Genomic DNA, 16,038 nt, shown 5'->3' with positions numbered 1-16,038 from the left:
GCTTAGTCGCTCTGCGGCACGTGGGATCCTCCCAGACCAGGGCTTGAACCCGTGTCCCCCGCACTCGCAGGCAGACTCCCAACCACTGCGCCACCAGGGAAGCCCCTAAAAGTGTTTTTTAACTTGTCTGTTTAACTAGTTGTCTGCAGATTGACTCATTGAATGCACTGTCAAATTATGAAAGTTAAAGTGCAATCATGTTTGAAGACTTTAAGTGATGGTATATCTTGTTTCTAATAAGGGAAATGCCTGTGTTTTTGCTTTATTAGGGAGTTGATATGTCCGTGTTTAAAATGCTGTTTGGTACAATAGGTGCCAAATAAATTCTGTAAAATAGGAGTGCAGAAACTAGTCACGTAGATTTGTTGGTGCATGTGATGAAACCTACAGCTTTACTGGGTGATGCAATGCTCTGCTGATTTACTCTGAAGTGGCTGTTTTATGGAGTTTGGCAAGGACAAACTTTTTAAATTGGATTTTCCTTGGAATTGTGAAGGATGTCCTGATCCTTTATCATGATCATATGCAGAAAAATAATGAAAGTTGACTAGGGCCCACATTTTTAGACTTAATCCAATATTCCATTTGTGTAACTGTTGCTTCTGAAAGGTGAAAAGTAATGCCACCATTTTTAAGAGAATTGAATAAACCTGTTGCAAGAGGGTTCTCTTACAAACAGAACAGATCATAGTTAACCTAAATTAAATTGCCTTAGCCTCAATGGTACCTCTGAAGTTCACATAAAAGGTGGGAGCTCCTGGTTCAATCCCATGACTCTGGGATCTGTAGAATACTTAACTTCATGCAAAATAGTCATGGTATTTACACTGGTGTATCTTGAAACTAATGGAAATTGAACAGTAGATAAATGAGAAGGGAGTTATTAGCCCTAAGGTTTGTAAGCTAGTGATGCTAGGATTGGGAAATTGGTGTTCAACAGATACCTTTCAAGTGTGGGATGACAGAAAAAGCTTGGATCAAAATTTTAAATGTTTTATCTGTAGTATTAGTTTGTGACCATTATGAACTCTCTAAGCCACCTTCGGGGGGAAAATAGGGTTGGTTTTATTTAAAAGTAACATTGCTAAGTCTAATCAGTGTTATCTTGGGTCAAGCCACTTTATCCGTTCCCATAAGGCTACTGAGAAAAGTCATGTAGTTGGTGTCAATACAAGTTCAATTGGTTTCCGGAAAAAAAAAAAATCCACCAAATACAAGGCAGAGTTTGACGGCCAAAGGAGATTGAGCAGGATCATTGAGAAAGCTCTACCCCAAAAGACCTAGATACACTGCCTAAGATTGAGACTGGACAAGAAAATAGAGAATCCCCTCTGTCCTCTACCATCAGGCTATTACGCACCAAGTAATAAGCTACAGCAGCCTAGCCCTTGGGGAGAGGTAAGAGCATGGAGAGAGATCACCTCTGTGGCAGTGGCACACAGGGAAAACTGAGGTAAAAAAGCTGAGGGTAGAATTGAAACATTAAGAGAAATCCATTAATACTAAGTCCTTCCTCTAAGCACAAGGTAATGCTAAAGGAAGTTGAAGTTTGTAGTGTGCTTTGAAGGTAACCACAAAACAATAACAAAACCCAAACTCAACTCAAATCCTGACTGTATTGACTCAGTCCCCTGTGCAAACAGCCTAGAACGAGAAGTGTGCCTATTTCCTGGCCTAAGTACTATTTACCTTAGTCTCTACTATATTACACAAGAAGTACATCTTTCAACAACAAAAAAATATGAAACACAAAGACTCAAATGAAAGGAACCCACTGTGTAGAGACAAAGGAATCAACAGAACAGACACAGAGATGAGACAGATGTTAGAATTACCAGAGGGGGGCATTTAAAATAACTATGATTTATATCTTAAAGGCTCTAGTGGAACATTTGTGAGGTTTCAGCAAAGTGATAGAAACTCTAAGAAATAAAAACTATTAGAAATAAATTTTAAAGTCTATTTAGAATATAGATAGCAGAAACACAGACGAAGGATAGGCTCCTAAATAGACTCAACATAGTTGAGGAAAGAATCAATGAACTTGAAAATAGACCAATAGAAATTAGCTAAATGGTTTCATTATTCCTGGAGTGACGGCGCCCTCGGCCACTTCTCTGCACTATGTCAGGTGGCCTCCTGAAGGCACTGCGCAGCAACTCCTACGTCAAGCTGAGCCAGTACTGGGACCAGCACTTCTGGCGTGACAATGAAGAACAGGAAAACTTACTGAAGAAAAGCTGTACATTGTATGTTGGAAATCTTTCCTTCTATACAACTGAAGAACAAATCTATGAACTCTTCAGCAAAAGTGGTGACATAAAGAAAATCATCATGGGCCTGGATAAAATGAAGAGAACAGCATATGGGTTCTGCTTTGTGGAATAGTATTCAACAGCAGATGCAGAAAATGCCGTGCAGTACATAAATGGAACGCATCTGGATGACCAGATCATTCGCACAGACTGGGACGCAGGCTTTAAGGAGGGCAGGCAGTATGGCCGTGGTCGTTCTGGGGACCAGATACGAGATTAGTATCATCAGGACTACAATGCTGGGAGAGGAGGCTATGGAAAACTGGCCCAAACCTGTGAGTGGTGAGAGCCCCATCATGAAAAACTCACTCCTTTGGCCTGTTGAATTTGACACGTGTTACCCAAGGTCTGCAAACCTTCCCATTTTTACCAAGCTTTAATCAATGTCTCTACTGAGCTGGAAGCCTCTTCATGGTTTTCCTCTTTAAAATTATTAAAGGACAGAATCCAAAAGAATGCCTTTAATTCTATAGTCTTAGCATCTTGGTCGTGTGTCAGATTACCAGAATAATTTACCAGGTCAAAAATTGTGTTCCTTAGCAACAGACTTGATGTATAATATTGACCTATCAGCCAAAAACACACTTCTTTTAGGAAGATGGGAAAAAAAAATTTTAAGTGTTTACCATGTTTACATCTAAGTAGGTCTACCTTGGGGCCTGGAATTACTATTTTTAAAATTTTAAGTTTGCATGAGATAAAGTTTAATAAGTGGAGTTTTGCTATGTAATGTAGCTTTGCTCTAAATTAGGAATAGATGTTTGATAACTGAATTTTTTTCTATGTTGAATTTTAATCTCAAAAGGAAAACTTAAGAGTCAAGGGAACTTTCTAAATAGTTGGTGCAAAAGTAAGCCTGAGACAGTCGCAGGGGACACCACCTCTTATATGCTTTATATATCAGGAAATTAGGTCAGGACTTGAAGGGTATTTACTAAACACATTTTTCAAAATATGTGTTTTAGCTAACACTAAAAAACCAAGGGTCTGTATTACAGGGAACCTCAACTACTCTAAGGGCAGGGGGGACGCTGTCAGTAGGAAATGGGGAGGAAATATCAGGAGACGTGAGTTAAAACATTGCCTTGACATGATGAAGGTTGCTGTGAGAGCCATTGGATCTATTTTTTTCATTTTCAAACTGATCTTGGGAATTGAGTGGGTTTTTTTGTTTTTTGGTTTTTGTTTTGTTTTTAAAAAAAGAACTTAAAAAAAAAAAAAAAAAAGAACTTAAAGATCAAGAGAATGCTTAACAAAAACAAAATCAGAAATGCTTCCCTGGGGAAATGTTTTGGCTAATTGTCATACTGAAGTCTGTCTTGTTTTTTCCCTAACTGTGCTAAGTTTCAGAACCTGGATAGTGAGCTGGTGGTCTCTACAGAGAAGGGAGTCTAGAGGATTTATTTTGCATTTGTAAGGCAAGAGAGAATTTCTCTAATATTATGTGAACTATTGCTCATTTTAAACTGGTAGTCTAGTATAATTTTCCCTGACATAAGTGACATTTTTTCATCTAGCAACAAAGTATCTCTTAATTTCCAGTAGCTTGTGAAGTTGGGGCTGAAGTATCTCAATGTGAACATCTTTCAAGTTACAGTAAATGTATTTTTTTCTCAAATTTAAACTGGCTATTTGAACTTTAAAAGATATCTAAATTAGTTGTAAGTATTTAGGAAAATATTTGTAAATATCTAATTTAATGAGGCCATATAATTCATTATTAAAATCTTTTTACATTGTAGTTTGAATTAATATATTATATATTTTGCAGTAAAACATAACTCAGATTTCTATAGACCTTAAAACCACAGCAGTGGTTCCTATTTGCATTGTCTTCTGTAAAAGATTTCAATTAAAAAAAAGACCAACTTAAAAAAAAAGAAAGAAATTAGCTAAATGGAACATGATGATAAAAAAAGAATTTTAAAAAAACAGAGAATTCAAGATCTGTGAGACAATAATGAATGTTTAATCTACAAATACTGGAAGCCTAGAAAGTGAAGAGGGAGAGAACAGGACAGAAGAAATACTGGAAGAGTTCATGGATGAGAAATTTCTAAAAATAAAAAAAGACATCAAACTACAGATCAAGATGATCAGAGAATCCCAAGTAGGACAAACACTGAGGAAAAAAAAAACAAAAACAAAAAACTTCTGAAACCAAAGATAAAGAGAAAATCTTAAAGGCAACCAGAATAAAAAGATCTATTATATATAAAGAGACAAAGACTAACATTAGCAGGCTTTTAGTCAGAAACTGTGCAAGCCAGAAAACAAGGGAAGCACTTCTTTACTGAAAGAAACTGTTGGCCAGAATTCTATACTCAACAAAAAGCATTTTTTTCAAAAATGAAGGTGAAATACTTTTTAGTTAAGCAAAAGCAGGCCAAATTCATTACCAGCACATCTGTGCTGCAAGATATGCCAAAGGAAATTCTTCAGGTAGAAGGAACATAATATCAGAGATTTAGATCTACATAAAGAAATGAAAAGTGCCAGCAATAGTTAAAATGAAGGTAAATGTAAGTTTTTGTGTTATTTTTAATCATCTAAGGATAATTAACTGTCTAAAGCAAAAATATAGAAATGTAATGTGGTTTACAACACAAGTAAAAAGTATGGCATTAGCACAAAAGATAGGAGAAGGAAACTCTCTCCTGCATAAAACCTGCCAAGGATATAAGTCAAAGTTTGACTGTCACAGGAAAGAAAGACAGGATCACTAAGAAAGTCCTGACTCTGAGAAAGAAAGACTATTCATTGGAGGAAAGGCAAAAAAATGTTCTTTTCAACAAATGATTCTGGAACAAGTGGACATCCATACAAAAAAAGAGAATTTACCCATACTTCACACCATTTACAGAAATAAATCCACTGGAGAATGGATCACAAAACTAAATGCAAAACCTGAAACTATAAAGTGTCTAATGGAAAACATAAAACTTGTTATCTTGGATTCCTAAATATAACACAAGCCACTGCCTAGGGGAAAGTATTTGTAAAACACATATCTGATAAAGGACTTATATCTAGAATATAATATTAACAATTCTCAATGTTCAATAATAAAAAGACAAAGACAAGTTTTGAATGAGTAAAAGATTTGTGTAGACACTTCACTGAACAAAAATTTTAACTGTCAAGTAAGCCCATGAAAAAATGCTCAACATTATTTGTCATGAGAAAAATGCAAATTAAAATACAAAGAGATACCACTACATAACCTATTAGAATAACTAGAAAAAAAATTGTTAACTGACAATACCAAGTGTTGACCAGGATGTGGAGCAACTGGAACTCTCATACCTTGCTGTATGAGAAGGTAAAGTCACTTTAGAAAGAAGTTTGAAAGTTTTTTACAAAGTTAAACATGCACTTACCATTACAGCCCAACAATACCACTCCTAGGTATTTACTCAAGAGAAATAAAACCCTATGTTCACATAAAAGCATGTATGTAAATGTTTGTAGCAGCATTATTTATAACCACCAAAAGCTGTAAATAACTCTTCTTCAACTCATGAATGGATAAGCAAATTATGGTACAAGCATTCAATAAAAAAAAACTATAGATATATACAATGACACAAATGAACCTCAGAATAATTATGCTGAGTGAAAGAAGCCAGGCTTGAAAGGCTACATACTTTAGCTTCTGTTCATATGACATTCTGGAAAATGCAAAATTATAAGAATAGAAAACAGATCAGTGGTTTCTAGGGGCAGAGGCTAGAAGGAGAGTTGCTGACAAAGGGTAATGAGGGAATCATTTCAGGCGATAGAAATGTTCTATATCTTGATTCTGGGAGTGATTACATGACTGTATGTGTTTGTCAAATCTCATAGAATTGTACGCTGAAAGAGAAACTTTTTCTGAATGCAAATTATAGCTCAATAAATTTGACTTTTAAAAATACCTTTGCCAGTAGTTATGAGAAATCTGTTTGGAGGTGTCTATCTACTACCTTCACAATTTTACCAAGATTATGCTGGTGACAAATGAGTCATGAACCAGAAACACCCTCAGTAGTTTGACACTAATATAGATTAAGTATAGTACCCAATTTATCCTTACTCTGGTGGACAATTTCATGAAAATTTTTTGCAAGGTCCTATTTGAGCATCTCTGTTGCTAACAAGAAGCCAGAGTGCCAGAGACTATTCTCGTGTGATTTGCATCCAGATTTCTCCTAGTATCTTTTTCTGACTCTGAAGCTAACCACTGCCATTCTAGAATAGATTTCTTGAACCTCTGCAAAAACTTGGTCTCAGAGTTCCATAGGGGCTAGGATATTAGCAAGGGCTGACTATGAGGCATAATGATCAGCCTGAGCATTTCTTTTAAGCTTCCATGTTTTCCTCCTTTGCATGAGCTTCTAGCTTTAGAGTAGCCATCTCCTTAGAGAGCATTAGATCACTCAAAAGTTCTTTAAGCTGCTGACCATTTTTAAAGGGTTTCCTACCAAAGTTAAAAACTTTTGTGGGGGCTTCCCTGGTGACGCAGTGGTTAAGAATCCGTCTGCCAATGCCGGGGACACGGGTTCGATCTCTCGTCTGGGAAGATCCCACATGCCGCGGAGCAACTAAGCCCGTGCGCCACAACTACTGAGCCCGAGTGCCTGCCTAGAGCCCGTGCTCCGCAACAAGAGAAGGTACGACAATGAGAAGCCTGTACACCGCAATGAAGAGTAGCCCGCGCTCGCCGCAACTGGAGAAAGCCCGCGCACAGCAACAAAGACCCAACACAGCCAAAAATAAAAACAAATAAATAAATTTATTTTTAAAAAAAAAACAAAACTTTTGTGGTATCCAAAGCATTTCAAAACCATGAACTTATCCAAAATCATATCTACTCTCATTGTATGTGTTAAATCTCCTAGCCCTAGCTAACTGACAAGCTCTGATGGGTACAATGAGTCCTGCCACCTACACAAATTTTGCTTCTGGCAAGAGGTCATATTTTGAAGTGTGAAGTCACACCTGTTATAGTGCATCCAACCTGTTTCAGTTTTAAGGTATGACTTGTCAACAAATAAGATTCAGTCTGAATTTCCTGAAGTGATTTTAGTAAATCAGTTTGGGGCACAGTTCACAAGCAGAGGTTGAACATTTATGACTTTCTCCTTCTTCAGATTATGGAAGAATAACAGAATTTTTAAAACCACACTGATGACTGGAAGAACATAGTAGGATTTCATAAGAAGTAACCCTACTTGCTGAGAGTGTTGCATGTTATCAGTGTGCAATGAAGATTATACAGCATGAGGGACCATTAGGTTAAAGGACACCCTAGAACCAAGTCAACCGAAACCTCCACTAGTTTAGCTGCTGCAGCTGTTGCCCTTAGGCAAGGCCAGCAGGTTTTGCCACTGAGTCAAGAGACTGTAGTAGCTATTGGTGTTTGATGACTGCCAAGAAGGTGAAAGAACTCCAAGGGCTTGTTCAAGGGTTTACAGAGAAGTGGTTTGGTTACCCATTACTTAGTAAAATCATATGATGGTAAGGCAATTTCAGTAGCCAGTGAGATCCAGGAATCTTCTTAAATGTCTCTTTGTACTAGTCCAGGAAATTTTTTAACAGGTTGTAGTCTGTCAAAGGTAAGGGATTTACTGCTGGATAAGTCATGTTTTAGCTAATAACAAAATTGTAACTTTGGTTGGGGGGGGGAGAAATCTTACATCTTTCCAAGCTAAAACAGTAAATCCATAGCCGGATTAGTCTTACAGCGCACCTCATCTTTGGAACACAACCCAAAGGTCATCCACAAATTACATGAGAACAGAACCACAAGTTGTGGTTGAGGACTTGTGAAAGGAAGAAGGATACCTTAATAAACTCCCGGGGCCTAATGGTTCAGGTATATTATTGACTTTCCCAGGAGAAGGCAAATAAGCACTGACAACTTTGATCTAAAGGGACGCTAAAGAAAGCAGAACACGGATCTATAGCTATAAAACATACAGCCTCTAAGACACCAAAGATGACATAGTCTTTGGGTTTGCACTATGATGTGTATAATAAGAAATCTGACTGGCCTTTGAATGCAGCTGTATTGCCCAGTGGTAGAAATAACCCACTAGTTCTGTACCTATGTAACTGTCAACCTAAATAAAGAGGTAAAATGGGGCAAGCTTGAGTTACCAGAAATTGAATTTATTCAGGAATAGCAGAGGAGTTGCAGTTTGGGGAATGCATGCTGCAGCAAGCTACAGGTAAGTCTGTTGAGGGTTTGGGGAGGACTGTATTTATTCACAAGGGGTACAAAGATTGGGGAGTCCAGCCAGAGTCCAAGTAGTAAGTACGTTGGCTTGAGGATGGGGAGAGATTCTTAGTAGATGTTCATGGGTCAGGAGATAAGTCTCAGTCTTCTGTAAATCAGGCTTTTAGGAAAATCAGTCTCTCAGTTGTTAAGTTCCTTTCTTCTGATGGTGCATGCATGAGATTCTCCATTTCATATCAGGGTTCCATTTTAGATTGAAATCCTTTTACATAACCATACCCTATATGAGTAGATGTGGCTGAAGGGTGAGGCAAGGAGGGGGGGAATTGCTAGGCTGATACTGCTGACTATGATCTAGAACAGCATAGTGGCCTAACCTAACATCCCTTCCAAATTTGGAAAAGTTTGTGTTTAAATAAAGAGAAGGAGGAATCTTCTTAGCTGAGGGAAAGGAATAAACAAATGGGTTATGCAATGAGGGAAATACAATGCTACCTACATTAACACTTCAGAAGAGGCTCAGAGCAAGAAATGATATTGTCTCTTAGCTCAATCATACCGGATGCCTGAAAAGGTGAAGCTATGTATTGTTGAGATCATTTCTGCTTTTGGAACCTGACAGGATCGAATGGAAGCCTGAAAACCTGACTGACCTCACCCTGGAAGCCATTTTTGTCATGTGATAAGATGATGGACTGGACTAATTATTAATGACTAAATAGGACTGTAGTAATGTGCCAGTATCTTTTGACTTTATTTTTCAGGCTACATCTACCATATTGTACACTGGCATTGTTAGTAAGATTATAACACTGAATATAATACTGATATTGATAGTCAAATGTATTAGGAGATAAGAGTTAAAATCCTGCTGTCTCTACCCATCACTGGCTGCTCCAAATGTTAGGCGTATAAAAAGAATGATGGCCAAAGGCCAAGGGGTGGCCTGCTGTGTAATAAAGAATTTCACTGGCCTTTACCACTGGCTCCTAGGAGAGAGACTCTAAATCCTTGCAATTTCCTGAGTGATAGGAGTTTCTTTGTTATTTATAAGCCCCTTGGATCACACCTGAGTTTATGCTAAGAGATAAGATGATTCAGGATGGGGCCTGGTCACCAGAAAGACCAGCCATGTGATTAGATAGTCGGGAATTTGAACCAGCCTGACCTCAGGGGAGGAGAGGAGGACTGGAGATTGAGTTCAGTCATGTGGCCAATAATTCAATCAATCATGCCTCTGTAATGAAACCCCAATAAAAACTCTAGCTTCCTGGTTGGTGAACACATCAATGTGCTGCGAGGGTAAGGCACCCTGACCCCATAGGGAGAGGGTGGGAAACTCTGTATTTGGGACCCTCCCAGACCTCACCCTATAAGTCTCTTTACTTGGCTGGTCCTGATGTGTATCTTTTATAATAAAATTGTAAGTATAACACTTTCCTGAGTTCTGTGAGTCATCCCAGTGAATTATCAAACCTGAAGGGGGTGATGAGAACCCCCTGGATTTGTAGCCAGTTGATCAAAAGTGTGGTGGCCTGGGGCCCTCACTTGCAACTGGAGTCTGAAGTGGAGCCGTTGTTATGGACTCTTCCCTTTAACCTGAGGGTCTGACACTAATTCTGAGTAGTTAGCACCAGAATTGAACAGTTTTGCAGCACACCACTTGGTATCAGAATAACAGTGTAGTGTGGAAAGACTATCTTGTTTATGGCCCCCAGGACCTGAATGAATTTACATCCCTGCCCACTGGGTTTTCTGACTGAGAAGATAGGAGTGGAACAAGGACAAGAACAAAGTATAATAATCCTCCCATTCATTAGCCTATGAAATTACCCAGCCCATAAAAACTAACCATGGCATATTTCAGGGCCTCTCGCCTTCTGAGGTGGCCCACATTCTTTCTGTTAGTGTGTTTCTCTCTAAATAAATCCACTTCTTACTTATCACTTTGTCTCTCTCACTGAATTCTTTCTGCGAGGAGACATCAAGAACGTGAGCTTCATTAAGTCCTGAGACCAGGTGTGTAATCTCAAAAGACCGTGGGTTCAAGTATCAATCTGAGTTGCAGTTTCTAATAGGAACACCATCTATAGCATCTGTAAATTCCTCTAATTTCCTTCACACTCAGCATCTTTTAAGTCATCCCAATGTCATCTTATTCTGTCTTTTCTATCCACTTATTTTGCATCTGAGGTTTCCTCTAATATATGACCTATTATACAATCTTACAATAATGCAAATTTCTTTGCAAATTTCTCTTTATTTTACGTAGGCTTTCAAAAGTCTTTAAAATGTCTCTCGGGTCAGAGTGAGACTAGGGAATAAAATCAACCACAAGTGATTTTTCCTGCTCTCAGTTAAGGGTTAACTGGTGTTTGGGGGGTTTCTGGCTGCCCAAGAGAGAAGGGGAGCCTATCAGGAGATACAGGGGCAGAGGGAAATGGAGGAGTAGAAATAGTAGAAAAAAGCCCATTAGATTATCTCCTGATTTGTTTAGATTACTTTATGTTTTTCAGAGTTTTGTTTTATGCCATGGTCAAGCAATCCTTTCAGGAAGCAATTTTGGAATCTGAATTTCTTCTGGTGCTTCTTCATAACAACCAAAAAATGTAGAACATTGGATGTTTTAGATTTTGTTCTCTTTTTATTCTAAGGCACCTCTAAAATGAACAATTTTGTCCATATCAAAGGGTCCCCAAAATAGCCACTGTAATTCTAAATTATCATTGATGAAATTGTGCATTTAGAAAGATAAGTATACAAGACTGTGTTATAGCTTAAACATACATAAGAAATAGGAATCTGGCTCAAAGTATGTATTAACTCAAGTTTAGACCAGAGTGGGCAGCTCATTGGCTATTTATATAAATAAAGTTTTATTGAAACACAACCTTGTCCATTTATTTACACATTGTCTATGGCTGTTTTAACAGGACAGTGGCATGATTGAGTAATTAGAATGAGACTGCACGGCCTACAAGTCTGTAATATTTGCTACTTGACCTTTTACAGAAAAAGTTAGCAGGTCCTCAGTTAGACTAATTTAAACCCACAAGAGCCTGGAAATGGTCAGCTGTTGTTGCAATTAGATCAGCTGACTCTGACCACACCATTGTGACACTTGGAGCTAACTAACTATGTAATGTTTTTGGCTTTTTGGACCATGGTGTACCTTTTATTACTGAAGCCACTCAGCCTAAGTGTTTGATGGACCTTCCACGCTTTGTACTGTGCACAAGAATCTGGTTTTGTTGAGCTTGGAAGAACCTCTGTAAAAATCAGCTCAGGGAGACTCTATCTTCCTCACCTCCCCCTGGTCACTGAATTCAGCTGTCTCCAGAAAGGGATCATCATCTCTCAGCTGCTTCCAGAGTAATGGCCAGGATGAAAGTGGTATGGGTTTATATAAACCCATTTCGAAAATCCAGGATTCAATCCTGACCGCTGGGCATACTTCTTTCTTTCCCTAATGGCAACCCCACGTTGGCCTGATTTGTACATCTTCCAGGTAAAGATGCCCAGCCAAAAGAGGGCCTGGGGCATTCAAACTAATTCTGGTTCAGCCACCTGGATTCTCTTGTTGGATCAACATCGTTGTACATCATTAGGATAATAACCACTTTGTTGAATACACTGCTCACCAAGTCCTTCTATAGCAGCCCACATGGGCCAAAGTAGGGGATATAACAAGTATCTATGATTTTTATAAAAATCCTTTGTCCATCTTGTAACTGAGCCTTTCAGACAAAATGTCTGGGTGCAACGGGGGATAACTGGGGGAGAGGGGAAGTGAAGTTATAGATACCGGAATGGGTCACACTGGTTTTGTGCTGGTGGAAGGAGAACAGCACTTGGGTCTTAGGAGAGACCACCTCAGACTCCAAAGATATGGAGGAGGAGGGTCATTAATGATCTCTGTCTTTTAGAGTCACTCTAGGGGCCTTCCTCACAAGGAAAAATGCCCCGATTATAAGCAGGAAAAAGTCCCACGTTAGAAATGGTTATAAGCCCCTTAAATTTGACTTACTGATGGCTTTCTCATTCCCCCAACAGATGGCTCTAACCATATTTAATTGCCATTTCCCTTAACCTTATCAAAAAGTCTATCAGAAAAAGCAGAGGATGACCCCAGATCCTGCATCTCTCATGCAAATCACTAATTACTACCTCTGATATCTTCCTCACTTCCATTCTCAGTCATTTTATGGGGTAGACAGATGTCACCTGGTTAATGGCTGGACAAACAGGACATGTTGGACTGACTGCCTTCAGACAGTTCCTCCCAAAACAAGGATTAGACTCAATTACTGGCACTAAACCGGGAGCCTTAAGGTCTGCCAGGTGACAAGGACTGTACATGGAGGTGCTGTCAACCTGTGCACTGGACTGATGTAAGTCACACTTGGAGGAACCTAACAACCATAAACAACGTTTTCCTTCCAGGCACACCATGTGAGCCTCCAGAACTATATTTCTTGTGCAGAAGCCAGGCATAACTTGCCTCTCTCTCAAAATCAGGGTGACTTTGCCCCTGAGGGGTTGTCTCAAGAGACCTTTGGGTTTTTAAGGAAACATCACCAGTAGATCATGTAGCCCTCAGATGACTGTGAAGATCTGTCCAAAAAAGAGGCTGCCCTTGCTTACTGGGAGGAGTCTCCCAGAGGGATGACTGACTCGTTTCTTACGTGCATCCTTTTAGACGTTATCCCTACGAGGGGTATCATTGAATTAGAAAAGGTTATGTAAAATTTGTCCCAGACTTTAGCTGACATGATCAGTGACAGGCCGGGGTTGAGGCTGTAGACCCCTATGGCCTGTGCTGTTTCCATGCAGGGTGGCGCTGCTGACCTTGCTGGCATGAGGGGTCCAAAGGTTGTGTGCTAGGAGGTCTGACCTTATTATAGCAGGTCTGGGATAAAAATCACAACAGGTAATATTTAGGAAGTCCAGGTGTGCATAGAGAGAGAGAGCTGGAGGTATAAGTTCATGAAGTTGGCCAACTAGTAATGAGTCAAGGAATCTTCCACCTTGTAGCAAAGCCAAGTACAATGAATATGTTGAAACCTTGCCCTTGACCTGGCTGTCCTCCTACAGACTGTGTTCATATGCTAAGGCTGAACAGCTCTCTCAAGTCTGTCTATAGGTATTGTAGGCATGTAGCTCATCAAGGTACTGGTCACTGGCTGCATACTTGAGGGAAGAGACTAAAAGAATAATAATGCAATCCATAGTTTTAGTAGAAGGATTTGTTCTAGGTAAAATTATAGAGAGAATCACAGATGGGTAGTGGGTGATTCATCTGGCTGGGAATTAAGGTCTAGTACACAGGCACTCCTCTAGTATGTGGTTAAATCCATTTTTCTCCAGCAACTGAACTGGGGGAATTATGGTAAAAGAGTGGATATGTATTTGGGAAGCCTTGAAACTGATCTCCAAAACATGACTAAAAATTAGAGATCCTGGTCTTAGATGACGGAGTTGGGGAAACCAGCGACTTGAAAGACCTTTGATAGGATCTAGCCGTGATATCTAGAAGTTACAGGGATATCAAGCGACAAATGTGGCCATTCTGACCAATTCGTCAACAAAGACCAGGTTGGCATTGTGGCCCTGGCCTGGGCAAAGTGGACAGAGAATGCTTGCTCTCCTCTTCTCTCTGGAAATCTGCTGGAGGTTCACCTCAGAGAGCTCGCACCACCAATGCAGTCATCACAGTAGAAGCTGGTAGTAGAAGAGAAGATCCAGGCAGAAAGCACAACCTAAGATAATACCTCCTGGCAGACTCCATCCTACAACCATGAGGGCTGTGAAAGAAATCCTGAATGTTACCATTTCCAAGTAGGGAGCTGGAAGTGAGAGCGAGTGAGCCTGCCATGGGCCATGTGAGGAGGCCCTATAGCTGAGGCTGCAAAGGGCTGGCCCCAAACCAGGACCAGGCTGCAGTATGAGCAGGGCCAGGGCTGCCCAGTTAGCTGGCGAAGGCTGACAGCCTCCCCTTGAGCAGTCTTGCTGCATTGTCAAGGCGGAAGTCATAGACAAGTACAAGAGCAGTGGATGTCAGCAAAAGTCGCAGCCACAAACCAGACACACACACACACACACACACACACACACACGCACAGGCACCTGGAGTAACCCCTTAAGACATAGCAAGAAGGGAGAGAGAGGGAGACCTGAACATGCCTGGGTCCTAAGACTAAGTTTAAACCAGGAATGACTAAGTTCATTTAAATGACACAAAACCATCAGAGGAAAAGAGATCAGAGAGTAAAAGACAAAGTCTTGGCTGTTTCTTGAACACACCAGGCACATTCCTGCCCCAGAGCTTTGCCCAGATTGCTGTCTCTGCTCTTTCCCCAGGTATGTACACAGGACTAACTTGCTGACCTCCCTCAGACTTTGCTTAACTATCACCCTTATGGGCCCACTCTGATCCCCCTGTTTAAAGCCAAGGTCCTCCCATCCCCTGAACTCCTGATGTGCTTCAGCCCGCTCTAGTTTTTCCGTGGTACTTTTAACCTTCTAACATACTATGTCATCTACTTCTTTATGGTGATTATGGTTAATTGTCAATCTGCTCACTCCCCAAGAGCAGGAAACTTCTCTGTTTTTTTTTCACTGATGTGTCCAAAACACCTAGAAGAGGACCTGGCACGTCACAGGTGCTTTAAAAATATCTATTGAACAAGTAAAGAACTTTAAAAAGTACCTGGCTTGTCCAAGTCCATCCAGGCTGCTATAACAAAATACCGCAGACTGAGTAGGTTATAAACTACAGAAATTCATTCCTCACAGTTCTGGAGGCTGGAAGTCCGAGATCAGAGTGCCAGCATGTTTGGCTGAGGGCCTTTTCTGGTGGCAGACTTCTCACTGTGACCTCACGTGGCCAAAGGGACAAGGGAGCTCTCTCAGACTTTTTTTTATATGGATATTAATCTCATTCATGAGGCTCTGTCTCCATGACCTCATCACCTCCCAAATGCCCCAACTCCTACTACCATCACTTTGGGGGTTGGCATTTCAACATATGAATTGTGGGGCAGGGGGACACAAACATTCAGACTATAGCATGGCCCATAGTCAGTGTTATATAAGTGTTAGTTCTCAAGGAGGAATATCTAGAGGAAAAGAAAGAAGAAGAAAGAATTTTTGAACATAAAAATAAAATTCTCAGTTGTTAAATTAGCAAACCTAACCCTTCCTTAATTCACTTTAATTTAGGAGAAGCCAGTTGGTAAAGTTACATTTGCATGTAATTTAAAAGAGTTTTGTTTCTTACAACCCTAAATAACAATTCTTTTAACAGAATGTCCAGGCAGCAGTTCCTCTGGATCTGCCTTAATGACACATTTTAATTAGCAGATATTGGCATGTAAACAGGAACAGAGTCAAAGCCCTTCATAACATTCCTTTTCAGATACAGAGGAAAAGTTGATATCTTAAAAACATCATCTCTACAGCTACACTATGTTAGTTTGCTAGGGCTGACATAACAAAGCACCG

General features: G+C 39.9%; 1 pseudogene; it reads left to right on the top strand.

Annotated features, from left to right (window-relative positions):
• Nucleotides 1-2,124: 2,124 nt before the first annotated feature.
• LOC103020662 (nuclear cap-binding protein subunit 2-like) lies at nucleotides 2,125-2,601 on the top strand (annotated as a pseudogene).
• Nucleotides 2,602-16,038: the final 13,437 nt, after the last annotated feature.

Source organism: Balaenoptera acutorostrata, chromosome 3 (genome assembly GCF_949987535.1).
Source record: "Balaenoptera acutorostrata chromosome 3, mBalAcu1.1, whole genome shotgun sequence".
NCBI lineage: Eukaryota > Metazoa > Chordata > Mammalia > Artiodactyla > Balaenopteridae > Balaenoptera > Balaenoptera acutorostrata.
This window is presented reverse-complemented; position numbering and strand designations above follow the sequence as displayed.